The sequence below is a fragment of the Alligator mississippiensis genome, chromosome 2 (genome assembly GCF_030867095.1).
Source record: "Alligator mississippiensis isolate rAllMis1 chromosome 2, rAllMis1, whole genome shotgun sequence".
NCBI classification, from domain to species: Eukaryota; Metazoa; Chordata; order Crocodylia; family Alligatoridae; genus Alligator; species Alligator mississippiensis.
In genome coordinates this window covers 283,548,103-283,567,221 of record NC_081825.1, presented here as the reverse complement: position 1 = coordinate 283,567,221, position 19,119 = coordinate 283,548,103, and positions in this window count along the sequence as shown.

Below are 19,119 nucleotides of genomic sequence, written 5' to 3'. Positions count from 1 at the left end.
AACAAGATGTATGTTATCACCCTGGTAAGCCCAATGATGATATTCAAATGAGTGAAGGCCCTGTAACAAGGAGTCCAAAGCTTTTGTTACTTTAAGGGGAAAATGCAGCAGGCTAACCTTGCAGGCAGGCAGCTGAGCTAAAGCTAGCTGTACTGCAAAAAGCTTGCAGTGTGGGGCAGATTTCCAGGCATCCTGAAAGTAAAGGCTGCAAGCACCTGTATTAAATTGCAGCAAAGAAGGACAGGCTGGCCATTAGGAAGAAGAGGAAAGCCCTGTGTATGACTAAGGAGTCACCTGACCAGAAGGGGCAGTGTTTCAAGGTATATAACAGGGGTGGCCAGAGTTACTCACCCTGGGAGCCACATCCGATCCTCCACTGAAGTTCAAGAGCCGGTAAGAGAGCGTGGGACAGTGGAGAGGGAGCAATTCAGTGAAAGAGCAGGGTGGAAGTGCCGAGCAACCCAGAGTCAAGCCGCTCTGGCTTTCCCTGTGGGAGCGCGCCCCAGGATAGACAGCACGGCTGCAGCCCCCACAGTTTGGCGACTGGCTTGCGAGCCACGGTTTGGCCACCACTGGCATATAAGCATATAAGGTTTCCTGGGAGAAAGGAATGGCAGGAACCAGCCTGGCAGGCACCCAAGCCACCCATGAGTGCTGGGAGGTGAGAGCTCAAAGGGAAGTACAGTTTTCTGGGTGACATTAACCCAAAGTGAGGGAGGCTTTTAATCTGGAAGCAGGTGCTTGTGCTTGAGTTGTAGTTAGGTTTGATACTGGAGTGCTGGTTGTGGCCATAGGAGAAATTTGGAGGCCATGTACCAGGATGCCTGGGGGCACTTGGGGTTTCAAGCCCTGCAAAGGGTGAGGGAGAGTTGGGAGCAGGCTAGAGCTATGAGGGCCAGACCCTGTGCCTTGAGAGTGAGACACAAGGGGCAGGCTAGAGCTATAAGGGCCACAGTCTGTGCCCCAAGACACTGCGGTACAACAGAGGAGAGGCTCAGAAGCCGGGCCACAGCCAATGAAACTGCCTAGGATCCTGTAAGCAGAGGCTAAGGCCAGGACGGCCAAAGCCTCTACAGGCTGGTACTTGAATCAAAAGCAACATCTGCAAGGCATAGGCATGGGTACAGGGGAGGATGGAGGCCACGATTATTGCCCCCAAGGAGGCTTGTACTCTAAGGCAGCACTTCTCAAAGTGGTGGTCCCAGTCACCGGTCCACAGCAAGTTGCCAGGAAAGAAAGAATATATTTTCAGAAGCATAATATTGATATGTCATAGCACCACAGTTCGTCTGTTCCAACACTCCAGGTGACGTCACGTCGTGCAAGGTGAGGAAAGAGAAAGAAACAGCCGGTCACGCATTTGTGTAGCGCTGTTACATGCAGTTGCTGCCACCGGCTGAACCAGGCACCGGTCCCTGGCCCACTGGAAAAAAAATTGCCGGTCGCCACATCAGATAGTTTGAGAAGCACTGCTCTAAGGCATGGGTAAGCCCAGGGGACCACAACTCAGAAGAGCAAGACAGGTGCCAGCTGGACACATGATTCAATAGATAGTAGAGGGTCCCTGCGGCACCCTCACTAGGTATTATTTGTTACATCAAGGCATGACAGGCCAGATAAAATGGGAGGGTACCCCAAGGAGCTGCAGTGGGACAGGAGGCACTTGGCCACCAGGGGATGTCATGGGCTTGGTCCTGCTACAGACTTCTAGCCATTGTATAAAGTGAAAGGCACTTTTTTTTGGAATACTGAAATCATTTCATGCATCACTGAATACGGATACCTCTGGGAGGTACCATGCTGCACAAGCAATTTTGGACAAAAGACACAGAAGAATAATTTCTTGTTAAATTGAAATTAGAAGAGGAAAGTGTTACAAAGGCAAAATAAAATTACCCTAGTTGGAGTCTGACATCAGGATTAACGTAAATGATTCTTGGTCCAAATGAAATATGAATCTATTGTGATTGTATACTTCATGTATCGGATAAATTATGTTGCTCCAATAAATAGTAAAACAGACATCTTTTGTAATTGGCATGTGGTGGCTGAAATCTAATAAGGGCTTTTCTCCTCCTGGAAGGTATCTACACTGAATATTCTGCATTCTTGATGCACCCAGGCTCTCTTTCAACAATGTATTTGCATAGGGAAATATAAATGAACTTTTACCAAAATACTTTTATTACAGCATGACTATTATAAAACATTCATGAGAACATTTCACATACATATTTGCAAGACATCCATACATAAATAAATATATACATACATACATACATACATACATAAGTAAGTAAATAAGGATTTTTATCTGGTTCAGCATCAAATACCGACTCTTTGTGAAGTAAAATACAGGTGGGAAGCTACGATAAGAGTCTTGAACTGGTGAAATGTATGTTGTATGAGGGATAAATCATCTGCTTTACTCCAAAGCAGAGTAGATGGGTATGGTGAAGGGGTTCATATTCCAATCAAGGAGCCTTTTAATTCCCCTTGTGAGGAATTGTACCTTTAAGAGGCTCTGGCTTGAGCCAGCAGTAATAGGCTGGTACATTTTGCAAAGACTCACTGAACACAATATTGATCAGTTAAAATGCAGACAGAGAATGAAACAGAACTTGTCAGACTCCTCCTTCTTGAGCAACTAGTGAAACATATACTTCTCAGGCTGTGGAGTTGTAGCACATTGACTCCTTGATGAATATCACCCTCTAGGATCCAGTAGACTCCATGGAGGTTATGCTATTTCTCTACAAAATGGGCTTTCACCAATGGATGCAGGATTCATAGGATACATCTATATTGGCTTTGCATTGCTCTCAAAACTTCCAACAATGAAAAAAGTCCCAGCCTATTCACTCCCACACTGTTTGTTCCAGAACTAAGGTACTCTAGGGACACACATCTTTGCTGCTCTCAAGGTGTAGTTGGCTTAGGATTTATTTTTTTTTAGCAACAGTGTTAAGATTGCTGCAGTGTCAGGATAGATATACCCTGTGGTATGTCTTCACTGCTGTTAGCCCAGGAGCTCACTGAGCCCTTTTCTTGTCCACAAATCCCTTTCCTCTAAACCTCAAGTGAGACTGATTTGAGCTGGTAACTTGCTTGCCTCCGCCTCTACTGCAAGTGCCGATACCACAACACCCCTGTGAGGGATAGAGGTGTCGTTTCCCCCATTATAGTGACAGGGAGCTGAAAGCAATAGAAAGAAAGAACTGAATCTGTCTCCCCTTCTGTGGTATCTAACTCATTCTTCCCCCGGCCTCTCCTACAAAATAGGGAAGCTGCCCCAATGACCTTGCCCATCAGCGAGGTCAAGCCGTACTCGCCAACTGCCTGCCCTCGACTGTGAACTCTCTAGAGGAGGGACAACATTAGGCCATGAAGTCACAGAAAAAAAGGAAGCTTCCCATGTGACTAAGAATTAGGGCTGCGCAAAATTTCAACGAGTGTTTCATTTTGAAGCTGCTTCGATACGTTCAAACTCGAGACAGCAAAATCAAAACAAAACAAAAAGCTTCAAAACAGGTTCAAAATGAAATGAGGGCACTTGAAACATTTCAAAAGTTTTGAAAGCTTTCACGTTTCAAAGCAGCCCAGTGGCGGGAGGCGGGGGAGAGCCAAGGCTGCGCTCTGAGTGGCTCCGCCAGCCCCACGGAGCTCAACCTGCCCTCCCAGCACTGCCTCCTGGAGGGTGCGGGCCCCCAGATCTGTGCATAGGATGACAGGAAGCTGCTGCTGCTGCCTGGGGCCAGTGGCAGCACCAGTCTTTCCAGCATTGGGCACAGACTGTGCCCAACACCGGTCCCAGGCAGCAGCAGCAGCCTCCTGTCATCCTGAGTGCTCATCCAGGGCCTGAACTCCCGGGAAGAGTCTGGCACAGCCCTCCTGGGGGTGCAGGCCCCCACAGCTGCACGCGGATGACAGGAGGCTGCCACTGCCAGCAAGTGACATGAGTTTTGTTTGTCAGCACCTTAAGGTGCAGTTTCCCAGAAACCCCTGCACCCATCTCCCTGAAACTTGGAAGGATCTGTGGCCTCAGAGGGGGCTACCGTCCCTGCAATTTTCATCTGAATCAGGCAAGAAATGACAGAGTAATAGCAGTTTCATGATTCCCTGTTATTGCCGATGGGCAAAATGCATCGAAACAGCGAAACAGTTTCAACAAAAAGAAACGGGACAGTGCTTCAAAATGAAATGAAATGTGAAAATGAAACACTGTCCCTTCAAAACAGCGAAACAGAAGTTGAAATGAAATGGTGCTGTTTTGCACAGCCCTAGTAAGAATGTGCCAGAACAATACAATCTCCATGTCTGCCTAGCAGAGGTTAGAGGCAAAATCGCAATTGTTTCCATGGTGGGAAATTAGCTCATCAGCTCCAACCTCCTCCAGCTTATTTAAACTATTACCAGTACTTTGTAGGTGTATTAACTCTGTAAACAACCTTGTGCTAGCTTAAATTAATATTAAACTTCAGACCTGAGAATCAATTAGGGTAAATCCGCTTGCCTTAAAAAAGGCAAGTTCTAATTGCCTTTAAAAAAACATAACACACAACCTAAGAAATTAATTTTCATAAAAGATATTATTTCTGCATACAATACTATCCTGTTGTTTAATTCTTCCAGACACATAGCTCCAAGCTTTTCTGGGCTACCAGCTTGTAAATATGAAATTGTAGGCTTCCATCCTGATAAATTAGCTACTAACATATAATGTTCTGACTGTGCACTGGGCATGAATACTACAATTGTGCCTAGCTGAATTTAATATGCGCCTAGCCTGTCTTTTAATATAGTATCTTGCCTTCTCAGTAGTGTCTACTTATATGAAAAACATGCTGTAACAGATCTTTTTTCATTATGTTTAAAGTCTCTGCCCCCCAGCATAGTGGCATAGAAATGAGGAGCCCTGTTTGTGGCATACAAATGAGGAGCCCTGTTTAAGTTCCAAAACACAGAACAGAACACCTTTTGGGTAGGACTGTCAAAGATGTAGTCCAGAAAGCTGTTTCACTCAGCCCATGGTGCTTCTAGACAGGCTGGGATTCTGGAGGCAGGGCCCATAGCTGAATTTCCAATTGCAAAGCCCCATTGGGAACACACGCCATTGGCAGAGGGGCAAGCGATAGCTGCATTAACCTGCACATCACTGTTCACCCCAACTGGACCCAGCCCCCTGGCATAGGTGAATTTGACACCCCTGCCTTGGGACATGTTGCCATGCCCTTCCTTGTGACAGAAATCAGCCCTGTCCACTCACACTGCTTGGTTCCACCACGTGAGGGGCAGCAGACTCCTGGGAACAGGTCTTGAGTGTGATCTCTGCAGTAGTGTAAGAAGGGCAGGGCTAGTCAGGCACCAGCACTGGGTGCCCGAATCTCTCCTAGGAGTCTGCCATGGCAGGGGCAGCCCTGTGCTGCCCATCTGGGCAGTGTATCTGGGGCCGGGGTGTGGGGGTGAATGGAACCAGCTAAATGGTATTCCTTTGCCCCCTCCCACCTGGGAGCCTTTGCCAGAGTGGGCAGAGCCCTATGAACAATATGCATGTATGGGGGCAGGGGAGGTGGCGATGGGGAGGAACCTGAGTCAGCTGCCAGGGTGCCTGACCACAGAGCTGCTGCAATTGGAGCAAAGCTGACACTGCTGCTTACAACAGCAAGCATCCAGGAAGGTAAGTCTTCCCTTCCCCTCACCCTGGCACCCTTCCCCCCCCCTCCCTCCCCCCGCCATTCCCACACCCCAAATTTGTCTGCAGTGGTTGGCAGACCCCCACACCCTTACCTTCCCTCCACCCCAGACAGTCAGTGAGCTCACTATGCCTCAGGATCTGTGTGCCAGAGAGCGAGGGAGCGGCACTCAGGTTCACTGGAACCCACTTGGGGCTGCTCCTGAGCAAATGTTTTATCAGCAGCTGACCAAGGATTGGGAGGGAAGAAAGCCGTACAGGCAGGGCCTTCATTTCCAAACAGCGAACTTTTAAAAACTCTGTTCTAACATCAGCTTAACACCATTCCCAGAGCCAACAGGACAACCTTTTTGTTCTCAATCTGGACAGCACTTAGCACAATAAGACCCTCCGCTGCAAAACAGTACACCTAATACATACATTTAAAAAACAGATTTGGTTTTAAAGAGAAGAACATTTAAATCAGCACTAAATCACCTTCTGTTATTTTTCTATAGCTGTATGAGATGCTTTAACATGCCTTCATGTTAGTGCAATAGAGATTTAATCCAATATTGCTTTAAGAGCATGGTAAAAACACTTCTGTAAATATATGAGATGTCTCAGACATTTATTCTTGATTAGCTCTACAAATCAGTTCTTCTTGCCTTCCTTCCCCTTCAGCACAACCTTACAACTCGCTGCTATTAATCCTTCTGTGCAGTTCCTATCTGTCAGGCTCTTACAGGCATGTCTCCATCACTAATGGACCAGGCCAGGCCGTGGTGCATTCAAGCGCACCACGCTGTTCCACACAGGCCACCTCCTCAGCTAGAAGCAGGCACTTGTGTTAACAGGGCTCTGCCAGCGAGCTAATTAGCATTGCTGAGGGACAGTCCTAGCTGACTCACCCACAGCACTATGTGAGCTTGGCTACACTGTTTCCAGTTTGTGGGGGTGCTGACAGGAGCAGTATGGCACGCTTGAGGGTGCTGCAGCCTGGTACAGTCTGTTTTCCATGTGGACGTAGCCATCATCCCAGATTTTGGACACATTCCTCAACAGCATTCTTGACCATCAATTTCGTAAACTCAGTTTGTTATAAAGCTTGTTTTTTGCCTTCCTGGGTAATCATTAAGTACATTTTATGGAGTAACCACAATAGCAGGAGTTAACTGACCTTTTCAGTGCTTCATCATTCTTTTAAATATATTTTGATTTGATTTTGATTTGAATATTAAACATAATATGGAAGGTACAGTCCTCTGCAAAGGTTCTGCCTTGCTACAATTAAACGTTTCTAAAACAACATAAAAGGGAGAAACATTTGGAATTGCATTACATTTAGAAACGCTGTGGCTATAACACAAGGCATATGTAGTACAGTAACTGAACCTGGGTATTATTCTGGTTTAAATGCATGAGTCTAATCAATTAGAGGCAGAAGCAGACCCAAAACTCTATTCATGTTCTGCCCACCAGAAGAGGACAAAGTCACACTGTGTAGGAATATGTTATATTCAATTCTCCTCTCTTCTCATTTATATTGTGGCTTTGGCCACCATGCTAATTAAACCCAATAGAAGACTCAAAAGAGAGATTATCTGTAATAGATATTCCTGCCAATATTCTATTATTCTATTCTCTCTAGGTTTCTGTACCCTGCCTGTCACCTGAGCATCTGTGTGCCCTGACGACTGTTGTCATCTCAAATGAAATCATTCCCTTTCCCTGCAAGAGCTCAAATGACTGCTCTTAAGTTCACCTCCAACTCTCAGCTTACTTCCTTTCTCTCTTAAATGCACACATATTATTGTGTGCCAAAGAATCACAAAGCAGTAAAGCACCCACTTGGGCTGCTTAACAAAAATACTTTATTAAAAAAAATAAAGGGAGTTCTCAAATAAAAAAAGACTAAAATATCTGCAGTAGATCCTGTTTTCATTTCTAGATAGATCTTTGTCTGCTCACTCTGAATACAAAACCTAACAAAGAAACGTACAGATCCTAGAGAGAATATCAGCTGCAGCAGTGGATGCCTTGTCTGACTTTTGGACGTACTCACTTAATAGGAATAGAGCAAGTGATTTAAATATCCACTAGCATTGATTTGAGAGATTATTAACCCTTCCCTTCCAAAAGCAATATATTGTACTGAACCACAAATCGAGCTGCCTGCCATGGATACAAATTCTATCTTCCCTCAGAAATTTTCCAAGAGCCTTGAAATTCCTTTGAACAGAGCAATATAAATGGGAAAATTAAATTAGAAGGCTTGTATTTCAAATCCCCCACACATCTGTTTTAATTAGATCAAAGTGGATGTTTAATTGTACTATATAACCTCATTAAGAAAGAAAGCTGACACCACATTCAATGCAATGTGAATGTTTAAGATGGCTTTCAGAAACAGCAAAAACAAATAAGCATTGTTGGATCTATCTTTTGCCAAAGGATTATGGTTTTTTACCTAATTATGGCTTTAGTTTGCTTTTATTTGCTATCAGTTTTCTGTCTTCCTAGAACTCTACATTTGCTATTTCTAAATGAGCAATAACAAAATCTTTTCTCTAAAAGATACCATTATTAAGAACTGAAGAACCTCAGACTACATGCCAAGCATATGAGCAGTTATACCACTTACAGTACAAAATTAGATAATGAATATCATAGTCATGGTTAGGTTACTGCTCTGTCGGTTCACCAAGCCCCTTCACTACCCCCTGCCATCAATGTCTGACTCTACTTTTGCCATCCTGACTCTGGATTTCTGTTCTACTTTTCTCAGGGCAGTTCATTTACAGAAGAGGTGGTCTTATTGGAAGGCAGAAAAGAATGTTTTTAAGAAGGAAGTCTCTCCAAATGGTAGATTTGTTTGAGGAAATGCACCTAGGATAAGAAAGGTAATATGGTAATTCTCCAGTTGTCAAGGTATGAACCATATAAGATGCTGCGCAGTTCAGCTTTATTAAGATCCATTTGAAAATCTGAAATATGAAGATATGTGCCAAAATGCATAATGACTTGTGAAGCGCTATGCCGCAACGTTCCAAGGTGTTACAAGGAAAGCAGATTGTTTATATCATTTGGGATTTTGTCAATAAATCGTATGTACAATCTAGAGATGGAAAGGCCCCAAATCTAAATACACTTGAACTCTTTGGCAGGCTCAGTTCCAATCTGATTACCACATCTGATTCTTACTGGCCAGGTCCAAGGTTGGGATTTTCAGGATGTCTATGTGCCTTTGAAAATCCCAGCACTTAATGACAGATATCCCAGAAGCTGGGCTTTACTAAATGAACTGCATGGTTTATTGCACCAGACCTATTTTTTTCCTTCAATAGAATGAGACTAAAATCAATTATGCCCAAGACTGACTGGGCATAATCTGAATCAGTTGCTTCTATATGGCAAAATCTCTGTGAAGCTGGGCCACACTGTCCCTTGCTGAGTTGTGGTCAGTTTGTTACATAAAAACTTCCATGTTGACCTTCAGGAGATTTAGACTGTAGCTTGCAGACGGCATCTTAACATCTATGTTGTCAGCTTTCATACAAATCAAACCCTCTTCAAAATAATGAGACTTTAAAATTAAATGTTATATTTATTTGATTTGTCTTCTGGCTCTTGAGCTTTTTACGTTCATATAGTCAAGCTCTTGTCCAGAGCCTGAAGGGTCACAAACTCATTTCTTTCAAATTAAATCTGAGATTCACAGGTGTTGACAGGGCTCCAGGAGCTGCAATTTAACAAATGACTAACGCCTGAGATCCTATTAGAATGTAATGGCCGCAAACAGATTTGGGCCCTTTATACCAAGTTGTGTACAACAATATAAAAAGCTCCTGCCCCATAGAGCTTACAAAAACCACAGTGAGATCAGTGTATGGTGTTGTGGGCTCTCAAGTGTGGAAGTATTTGTTCCACTGTTGACTGAAATAATCCAATGCTATCTACAGAAGTGCTACCTCTTACACCCCAGCAAGAGCCAGTTTTCCCTTCTATGCCTCAGACCACCACCAGCAATAAGACTGCCTCCGAATCACAGCAGCGGGGTCCAAGAACACAATTGCTGATGTAGGAGTGCGTGCATGGACAGAGTCATTTTTACTATTGTTCCACTCTTCTCTGTACAATTTCAATTCCAATAACTAGAAATTAAGAGGGACACCCAATGTGGAATAATGTTTCACAGCCCTAATCCAACCCCATTTTTAGGAGTACTTATATATTTAGGTGCTATATTTGACAGGTACCACTTTCCATATTTGGTGAAATTGGGTTGGCATCTCAAGGAAAAGATGCAGCAGTGTCCCAGTGTTAAGTCTATTGGGTAGAGCACAAAAGGGAAATGACCCTCAGGTTCATTTTAACAAGGCAGAGCCACTATACTTGTACAGGTCTTCCAGCCTTAAGATCCCTAATGAAGCATCGCCAAGTTTGTTCAAGATTTTGCTTGAGTGGAGATTCTTATATTTAAAAAGGATCAACTCTTCTCTCTCCTCATCAGCATGTACTGTACCTCAATCCTGTATAATGAATATATCACATTTTTATACCAAGGACTTTAATTCACTAAGTGATTGATGTAGATCCTCATTTCAGACTACTTTATCTTATTATAGATGCATTAAGAGCTGAGAGGAATCATGAGCCCTGGAGGGCAAATACAACTCCCACATTTCACAACATCGTTAGAAGGAAGCAACAAAAGCAGTGGATTTCTGAACTCTATCCTTATTCTGGTCTTGGACATAAAGCAAAGGAGAAAATACTGACACAGCCTGGCTGGGTGCACCTTTGAGATATACCCCCAGAGTGTTCTCATACCCTCAGGGGTCTCCCTTAGCCCCAAGCCCCTCCCTGCCATCTGCTGCTTGGCCACTGTGGGATGTGCCTCTGAGCACCAAGGGGAAGGGAAAAGGGATTTTCACCTGCTTTAGAGATTTTTAAAAAGTGTCTGAAGGCTCCCACCACATACTCCAATCCAAAAGGTGGGGAGGCCATACCACTGCACCCGCTCTGGATCTGCCCCAGATCCTCCCTTCCTTGGCCTGAATGGTCAAAAGCTCTGGGATCACGTTTATCACTAAGCGTGCTATAAATATAACAAAAAAATATATTGCAATAACGAGAGCAAACATCAGAAAGCAATAGCCATATAGTGAGATACAAACAGAGATATAAAACACAATAATCTGACCTTACCTGCATCGAAAACCCTAAAAATACAGTCTTTACTCAGCTCAACGGGTTAAAAAGCAGCTCCTGCCTTTGACCTTTCTGTCAGGGCCTTCTGCTGCTTATCCTGTCAACCCTAATACTCAGCCTACTGGCTGAGATCCCAAAGGCAAAACTAAATACCAAGATTTGCTCTTATGGCAAGGCTTAAGTATAGTTTCTTAACTGGCAATTTACTTATGATGATTCATTGAATTCTTAGGGAGCCCATACCATGCATATAACTTCCTGCCCTCTCAGATGTGTATGTTTGCCAGACAAAAAGACTTTCCTGATCTAATTATGACCGGGAGAATATTTTCATCCTTTCAGATACGAAGATCACTAATCCAATGTCCTAAAGATACTGCCTTTCACTTAATTTTCCCACTGTCCTTCCCCAAACAGTCTGCTCTCAGGTATTATTTTTATGGGTCTCTTTTTTTGAAATGTAAATGCATCATGGTCTGGAAAGCCCTGGTTCATGTACCTGCAAGGGTCTGTTTGCCTGGCTGTTTAACATACCCATGACAGATGTTAGTTTTCAATGTTTACTTTTCTTCAGACTTTAGTCTGAGTCTCTCCCAGGCGCTAGAGAAACTCATAGATTCATAGATATTAGGGTCGGAAGGGACCTCAATAGATCATCGAGTCTGACCCCCTGCATAAGCAGGAAAGAGTGCTGGGTCTAGATGACCCCAGCTAGATACTCATCTAACCTCCTCCTGAAGACCCCCAGGGTAGGGGAGAGCACCACCTCCCTTGGGAGCCCGTTCCAGACCTTGGCCACTTGAACTGTGAAGAAGTTCTTCCTAATGTCCAATCTAAATCTGCTCTCTGCTAGCTTGTGGCCATTATTTCTTGTAACCCCCGGGGGCGCCTTGGTGAATAAATACTCACCAATTCCCTTCTGTGCCCCCGTGATGAACTTATAGGCAGCCACAAGGTCGCCTCTCAACCTTCTCTTGTGGAGGCTGAAAAGGTCCAGTTTCTCTAGTCTCTCCTCGTAGGGCTTGGTCTGCAGGCCCTTAACCATACGAGTGGCGCTTCTCTGGACCCTCTCCAGGTTATCCGCATCCCTCTTGAATTGTGGCACCCAGAATTACACGCAGTACTCCAACTGCTGTCTGACCAGTCCCCGATAGAGGGGAAGTATCACCTCCTTGGACCTATTCGTCATGCATCTGCTGATGCATGATAAAGTGCCAGCAGATGCATCGTCCAGAGAGTGATACTTGCAAGTCATTATCATATTGTGCAGTCCTGGTTCTATTAGAGCACATAAGAAACACATTTTATGTCAGATACCACAAAGCGTGTAAACACAAGGATGATATAGCTGAATGACGCTTAACATCACCTATTCGTACAGACTACATGCACCATATCATTAAACAACCTCAAGAAAATATGCAGGACATTCCATAAATAGTTCAAAATACAGTGGGTTCGTGACAGATATTAACAAGTTTGGGGCATTTACAGGGATCTTAGTGAGCTAGAAAACTTAGTGGAATCAATTCCCTCTTTATATTCCATTATAGCCTTGAAAGACATAGGCTGCTCAAAAAATGGCTTTAAATAATGCCATGCCAGAGCTTATGCCCTCTTCAAAAACTTGCATGCCAAATTAATTCCCTTAAAGCACACAAGGTATTATCTTTCTAATTGCAGCAATTGCTTCAGTACAGCAACAGCATTAGCTCTCCAGTCCCACAGAACCTCTTGCTGGGTGAGTCACCTGCTTACTTTTCGTGTTACTCCCACAGTGATTCTCAACAAGGGTGCCATGGCACCCTGGGGTACTTTAAGACCTTTTAAAGGGTACTTCTGGGTGCTTTGCAACACAAGAATTCCTCTGTTATTTCTCTGTAGTAAAAAAAAAGAGTGAAAACTGAGGATTTGCATTTTCAGAGGAATGCCTTGAGTCTAATGAGGGGTGCCTTGAGTCTGAAAAGGTTGGGAACCATAGTACTAGAGTCACCTTGCCATGTGCTTTCTTCCAAGTGAGCTTACTGTTTGGCAGTCTTTTACAAATTTTATCCACTGTTTAACAGACTTGGGGATGAAATATTGAAGTAATTCTTCCTCCTCTCTCTAATGAAGAGGAGGAACCCAATTAGAATGTTATTCAGGAAATAGGCTATTTACTGCAATTGCTCCTTCTCATTATAATCAAGACAGATGCACATGGCTCTGGGGGCTTGTTCTCTCACTTCATCTGGTATGGTGCTTGTCCACACATCCTCCCTTAAAGGCTCTAAACCTCGAGTTATGGTTTCTAATAGCGTACATCAGATTTGCTTCATAAAGGGTTGGCTAACTAGGGGTAGGAGGGCATGAATCTTTCAGCAAAATAGCACTGACAGCTCTGGACTTGATTTTCCAGATACAAGCTACATGTTCTGTAAACAGGTTTCAACACACCTGTAAGCATCTTAGCCTCATTTCCCTGTATAAAGATCAAATAGAGCCCACCACGTTTCTGAAGACACATCCAGGAAAGCCTTATGAAACTGAAAGAGACGTTACAAGTGGTAGAAGAAGCACAATCTTATTGACAAACTATGAAGCAAGAGACAAGAGCCTTTGTACAAAATAATAATTTATACATTATATAATCACTGCAGTTTTCCATGGTGGTTTTTTTTTCCTGGTGTTATCCCACTACACTTAAAATGCAAGGGGAAAAGTTCTAATAGGGTATGTTGTTGGCAAAACTGACCACAGAGTAAGTCCTTTCAATCCAAATTATTATGAACCCAACCACTGCAGTGTAGCTGTCCCACCTTTCTCCCTTTTAATAATGGTCTCTAGATTTAATTTGAAACAAGTCAGTCTATTTTTTATTGCCTTGTCTTAAATAAATCAACATAGCCCAAAATCCTGACCTTAAAATAAGGAGGTACAGAATTACACTACCCCACAAAAAAGGCCTCCTCACAACTCAATTCATTAATACCATCTGTTTCCTGTGTACTCTATAATTTTCACAGAGTTGTTTAGATGCTGGTATGAATGCAAAATGAATGAAAACCGTGGGAAGTTGTGTGTAGGTGTGCAGTAGCCAGGCTGCTGAAAGTTGAGCGTGACTGATGTGCAGATAGCAGGCTGTGTGTGGAGAATGATAAATACAGTGAAGGAAAAGATTATTGCATATATGAATAGTAGCTTGCTATACATCACCTGCAATATGCTGCAAGTAAAGACAGGCTCTCTCTATGGCCAATTCCTTCCCCGCCCTCCCTCCCCACACACACTTCATTAATACATCCTTGTGATTTACATTCATTTTAAAGGACAATTCTGGAGGATCCAAAAAGAAAAATGTTCTTGTTGGGGCTCTGGTAGACAACACAGAAATAAAAACAGGTGATTTTTTTGCCAAAATATATCATTTCAGAACAATGACAGAGGTCACAAATCTATTTGTGAACTTGGGTCAAATTAAGAAAATACTTTTAGCCCCTCCCCAAAATTGGAGAAGTCCAATATATTGTTTTAAAAGTGTTAGTGCCTCAGTGTTTTGATTTTTCATTTTGAAAACCAGATTTATTCTTAAAATAGCCTCTTTAAAAAAAAGTAAAAAAACTCTTTTCTAAATGCATTGTTTCAAGACAAATCACTGGGAAAATGGTTTACTAATTAGTATACTATTTTCTTCCCCCCCAATAGAAAAAAAAAATCAGGTCAGCCCAAAATATCTCACAACTCCAACTCCCAAATCCCAGCTTGACCAACAAACCAAAGAGCCAGGTCTATACAAGTCATTTCATAGCCCACTCTTCCACAGACTTTCTGCGACTCCTTGGGCTAGAACAGTTTCTCAACTTTTTCAGACTTAAGAAAATGCTTTAGAAAATGCAAGGTCTTAATTGTCACTCATTTTTTGACTACAGAAAAGTAATCAAGCAATTCTTCTGCTGCAAAGATACCAGAAATACCACAAGTCATTAAGGAGTCCTATTTGAATACTCTCGGTTTACCTTGTGAATTATGTTTAAACACTAAACCCTGCTAATATTGTGTACCATCCTTGAAAAGCATCCCAGAGTACCACAGCACCTGGGTTAACAATCACTCAGCTAGAAACTTGGCTGAGATTCATTGTATCCAATGGTACATGAATGCAAAAGGCATAAGCAACACTAGAATAGGGAATGGACCCCAGACTCTTTCCCCAGTGCACTCACATTCCAGGGGAGCGTTTGTCTCAGAGGTTTAGGGTCATGCCCGTTCCACCCGTCCCCCAGCACACACCTTATGCTTGTGCTGTCTCTGGTCCCATAAATCATATATGCCCTTCTACATGATGGCCCAGCTTCAACAGAAAGAGTAAGGAGCTGCCTTTGCTGATCTAACACTCTGGCCCAGGGGTCAGCAACATATGACCCATGTGCCTAATGCATTCTGCAGAGTTAGAGGGCTTTGCCTATGCCCTTGCCCATACTGGGGCTGGGCAGCAAGGAGCTGTCCCAGGGCCAGGCAGCTTCCAGCTGCACTCTTGCTGATGATGATCCTCCCTGCCCTCCCAGCTCTAGTCCCTTGTGGGCTGGGTGGTTTGGGCAGCATGTCCCCAGCTGGGGGCTTTTCCTGCACCGGAGGCAGAGCCAGGGAGCAAAGAGCTGCACGTGCACTGCTGCCATTTCCCCAGCCCCCAGGCTGAGGTGTGGGCACAGCTCCCAGCTAGTGGGGAGTTGTGCTAGGTCCAGGGAGGTTCCAGCTGTGCCAGCACTACAGCTGGGGAGGGGGAGAAGTGGCAGCTTCAAGGACAACCTGCAGGCACCTGGTCCTAGTGCAGCTCCCCACCAGCTGGAAGCTACACCCTTGCCTCAGCCAGGGAGCTGGGAGAAAGAGCAGTGGCAGGGGCACAGCACCCAGCTGGTTGGCCCTGATGCTAGGTATGGGGAAAGCCCCTGGTCACTACTGACACACTGCGAAAGCCACCTGGCCTGCATCAGACTGGAGCCAGGTTGTTTCAGTATATAGCTTGTAAAAGGTTGCTGGCCCCTGCTCTAGCCTAGTGGTTCAGGGTACATTTTTGGGGTGGGGGAAGGTGGTGGGGGGGAGAATGGGATGTAGTTTTGAATCCTATCCAGCCGTTGAGGGCATAAAAGCCAGATATCCTACTCCCTGGAGGAGTGCTCTAACCACAGTTATACAAAGTGTAGACAATACTCCAACTGCCAACATTTCCCCTTCCAACTACATCTTCAAAAGCAGAGAGTGAGGCAGTCATTTCTATGTGAAGGGGTGACTTAGGGTCCTAAGTCCTAAAATACAGACTTCAGGTTTTGAATCCCAGTGTTGCAGCAGAATGTGTGTAGGCCCTGGAGAGAGAGGTTCAGACACATCCTTCTCTTTAGTGTTTCCAATTTGCTGGCTTAGACATACTCCTTCCATTCACCATGGCTGTTGTGAACTCCAGTTCACAACAATTCATGTTCGTATGCTGGTGGGACATAACTACCTCATTTGGGTTGAAGAATTCACCTCCTAGAGCTGGGAATCTAATTACTAGGGATACGAATGCTCGCCACACCTGTCTGTTTTGCAAATCTCACCCTAAGAACTCTGTGGCTCAGGTCTCCAACCATAAAATCAGAATGACAATGCCTCACAAGGGCCTCTACTGTGAACTTCCTCGTTTCTCACCAAGCTTACGATTCTCTGGATTCTTATGACTTAATGAAAAGTTCAGACCGGTCCAATGGAATCTGTCAGAGCTGTCTCAAAAACGGGGAGTTGCTTTTTTCACTGAAGTTCTGGCACATTTTGCTGGCCTCCTAGTGCAAAACTGCATTTATAGTTGCAGGTTTGTCAGAAACACGTAGCTGGATGCTTGGTAAAGAGGCCAGCAAGTTCCACGCAACATGTGTGTCTGTGGTGCAAGTTAGAAATCCTTTCTGTGGCACGTAGTGGAACCCATTCATTCTACTCATGCCAAGAAAGGACTTTTTTTTTTTAACTTATGGGTTTTTGTTATATAAATATAGCATAAAAACTAAGTTTAAAGCATAACTGAAAAACCAGAGTGGGGAAAAACAGTGATATTTTTGTTCTGTTTTAATTTAAAAGAAAGTGTTTGGACAACTAGAGTTTCTCATTGCTGGGATTTGTCAAGGAGTTCCCATGCCTCCCACTCTTCCATTCTCCTGCTTAAATTGTGGAAGCTGTAAAGTCTTACATAAGCAGCATTTAGGCTGGTGGAGGAGTCTGGAGTCCACCACCTGATTTCACAGACACTACTGTTTGGTGATAAAAAGTAATTTTTCATGCCCAGGGACTGAGTCAGCTTCTTCCTCCACATTTCCAGACTCTGCTCCTCCAGCTGCTGCCACCCCGTGGAGATAAAAATCAGTGAAACCAAATGAAGAAGTCAAACCATATGTTCTCAAACCTGTAACAGATGAAATTTGCTCAATCCAGATCTGCAGTAAAAGGCCTCACAGGGACCTCTGGTGTACAACTCCTTATTTTTCACCAAGCTTAGGATTCATTTGGGGCCTTGGTGCCGTTTCACTGACCTTGGAGACTCATGTCAGCACTCTGCAGTCAAGGTGCACCTAAAGAAGCAAGCATTTGGTGAGCATCTAAAGATTTTTTAATGGTCCTTTGAACCATTCAGTCCCAATCTCCCTTTGCGTGGGATGTTTTAATTCTCAGACCAATACAAATGTTATGAATGGGTGACAGTAAAGATTGTTATCGAAATTAAAGAGAGCTTGTCTAGATGTTCACTTTCCATTGCTGCTTGTTTGAAATTGTTGAATGATAATTTGATTGAAAGAAGAGGAACACGTGGAGAAGGGAATGAGAAGGAATGAGTGGTTAGGTGGCTGTGCTCTGCAAGATATACTTAGAATCAATCATATTACTGTTTGCTCAACCAGGCTAGTGATCATAAAATTCTACAGCTTTTCCAGAGCTCACCAGGCTGTGCAAACCATTCCCTTTACAGCCTTTGAAATGCTTCATGTTTCCCGTATAGCATTTACAATGGGATTATCATTTCAGCAGATGAATTCACATAGGAAGGGGTGCACACAGAGAAAGAATCCTTGGTTGGTGGAGAGAGGAAAAGGAGAAGTTGGAAACGTATAAAGAGAGCACAGGGAGGGCTGCTTTAGTTTTAGCTAATTGCAGGACTCCCATTTATTTATTCCCAAAGGAGGTTTATTTTGTTTCCCTTCATTTATGCTATATGTTAACATGGCATTCACTAAGGCTTGGGTTCAGAGTATCATAGTGTTTAGGGTCGAAAGGGACCTAAACAGATCATCAGGTTCGACCCCTGCCCCGGGCAGGAACAGTGCCGGGGTCATATCGCCCCAGCCAAATCTCTGTCCAGCCTCCTCTTGAAGACCCCCAAGGTAGGAGAGAGCACCACCTCCCTTGGGAGTCCATTCCAGAGCCTGGCAGCCCGAACCATGAAGTAATGTCTCCTGATGTCCAGCCTGAGCCTTCTCTCTAACAATTTGTGGGCATTATTCCTAGCAACCCTGGGTGGTGCCTGGGGGAACAGAGCCTCCCCCAGTTCCCGCTGGTTCCCCCTGGCGAGTTTGTAAACAGCAACCAGGTCCCCTCTCAGCCTTCTCTTGTGGAGACTGAATAGGTTCAGGCCCTTTAGCCTCTCTTCGTAGTGCCTGCCCTGTGCACAGCACCACAATAGGAGAGTGGGGGATGCCTAGTCTGACAACATTTTCAGTCTCTGCTGCTCCAGGTACAAAAAATGAGATCGCCAAGAAGGGGCTTATTCTCACTTCTTTCCCATCAGCTGACAGGATACAAAAGAATACTCCCAATACTCCAGAGACATGCAGTAATGCCCCTGCATACAAGCCTTGGAGACACCAAAATACAGTCTACCCATTTGTTCAGGACCCACATCATCCCCCATTCTATCAGTGATTTAAAGACAAAGTTAACCCCTGTATGAAAAATGTGATAGTGAAAATTCTGTCATAGGCCATGCTGATTTGTGCAAGCCCTGAAGGGGAATGGGGCAAAGTGGGCTATTCAGTGCCTTCCATTTCCATAATCTTTAGAGCTGATGTAGTTTATGACTACCTGTAATGACTCCCAGGTGGCAGGATTCTGTCCATAGCCTCTCATTCTTTGGAAATGTACACACACATGTCAAAATGCACATAAGCGACATAAGATCCATGCAATTTAAACAGCTAGGGGCAAATTTAAGACTGTGGCTTCTAGTGCCGCAGGTC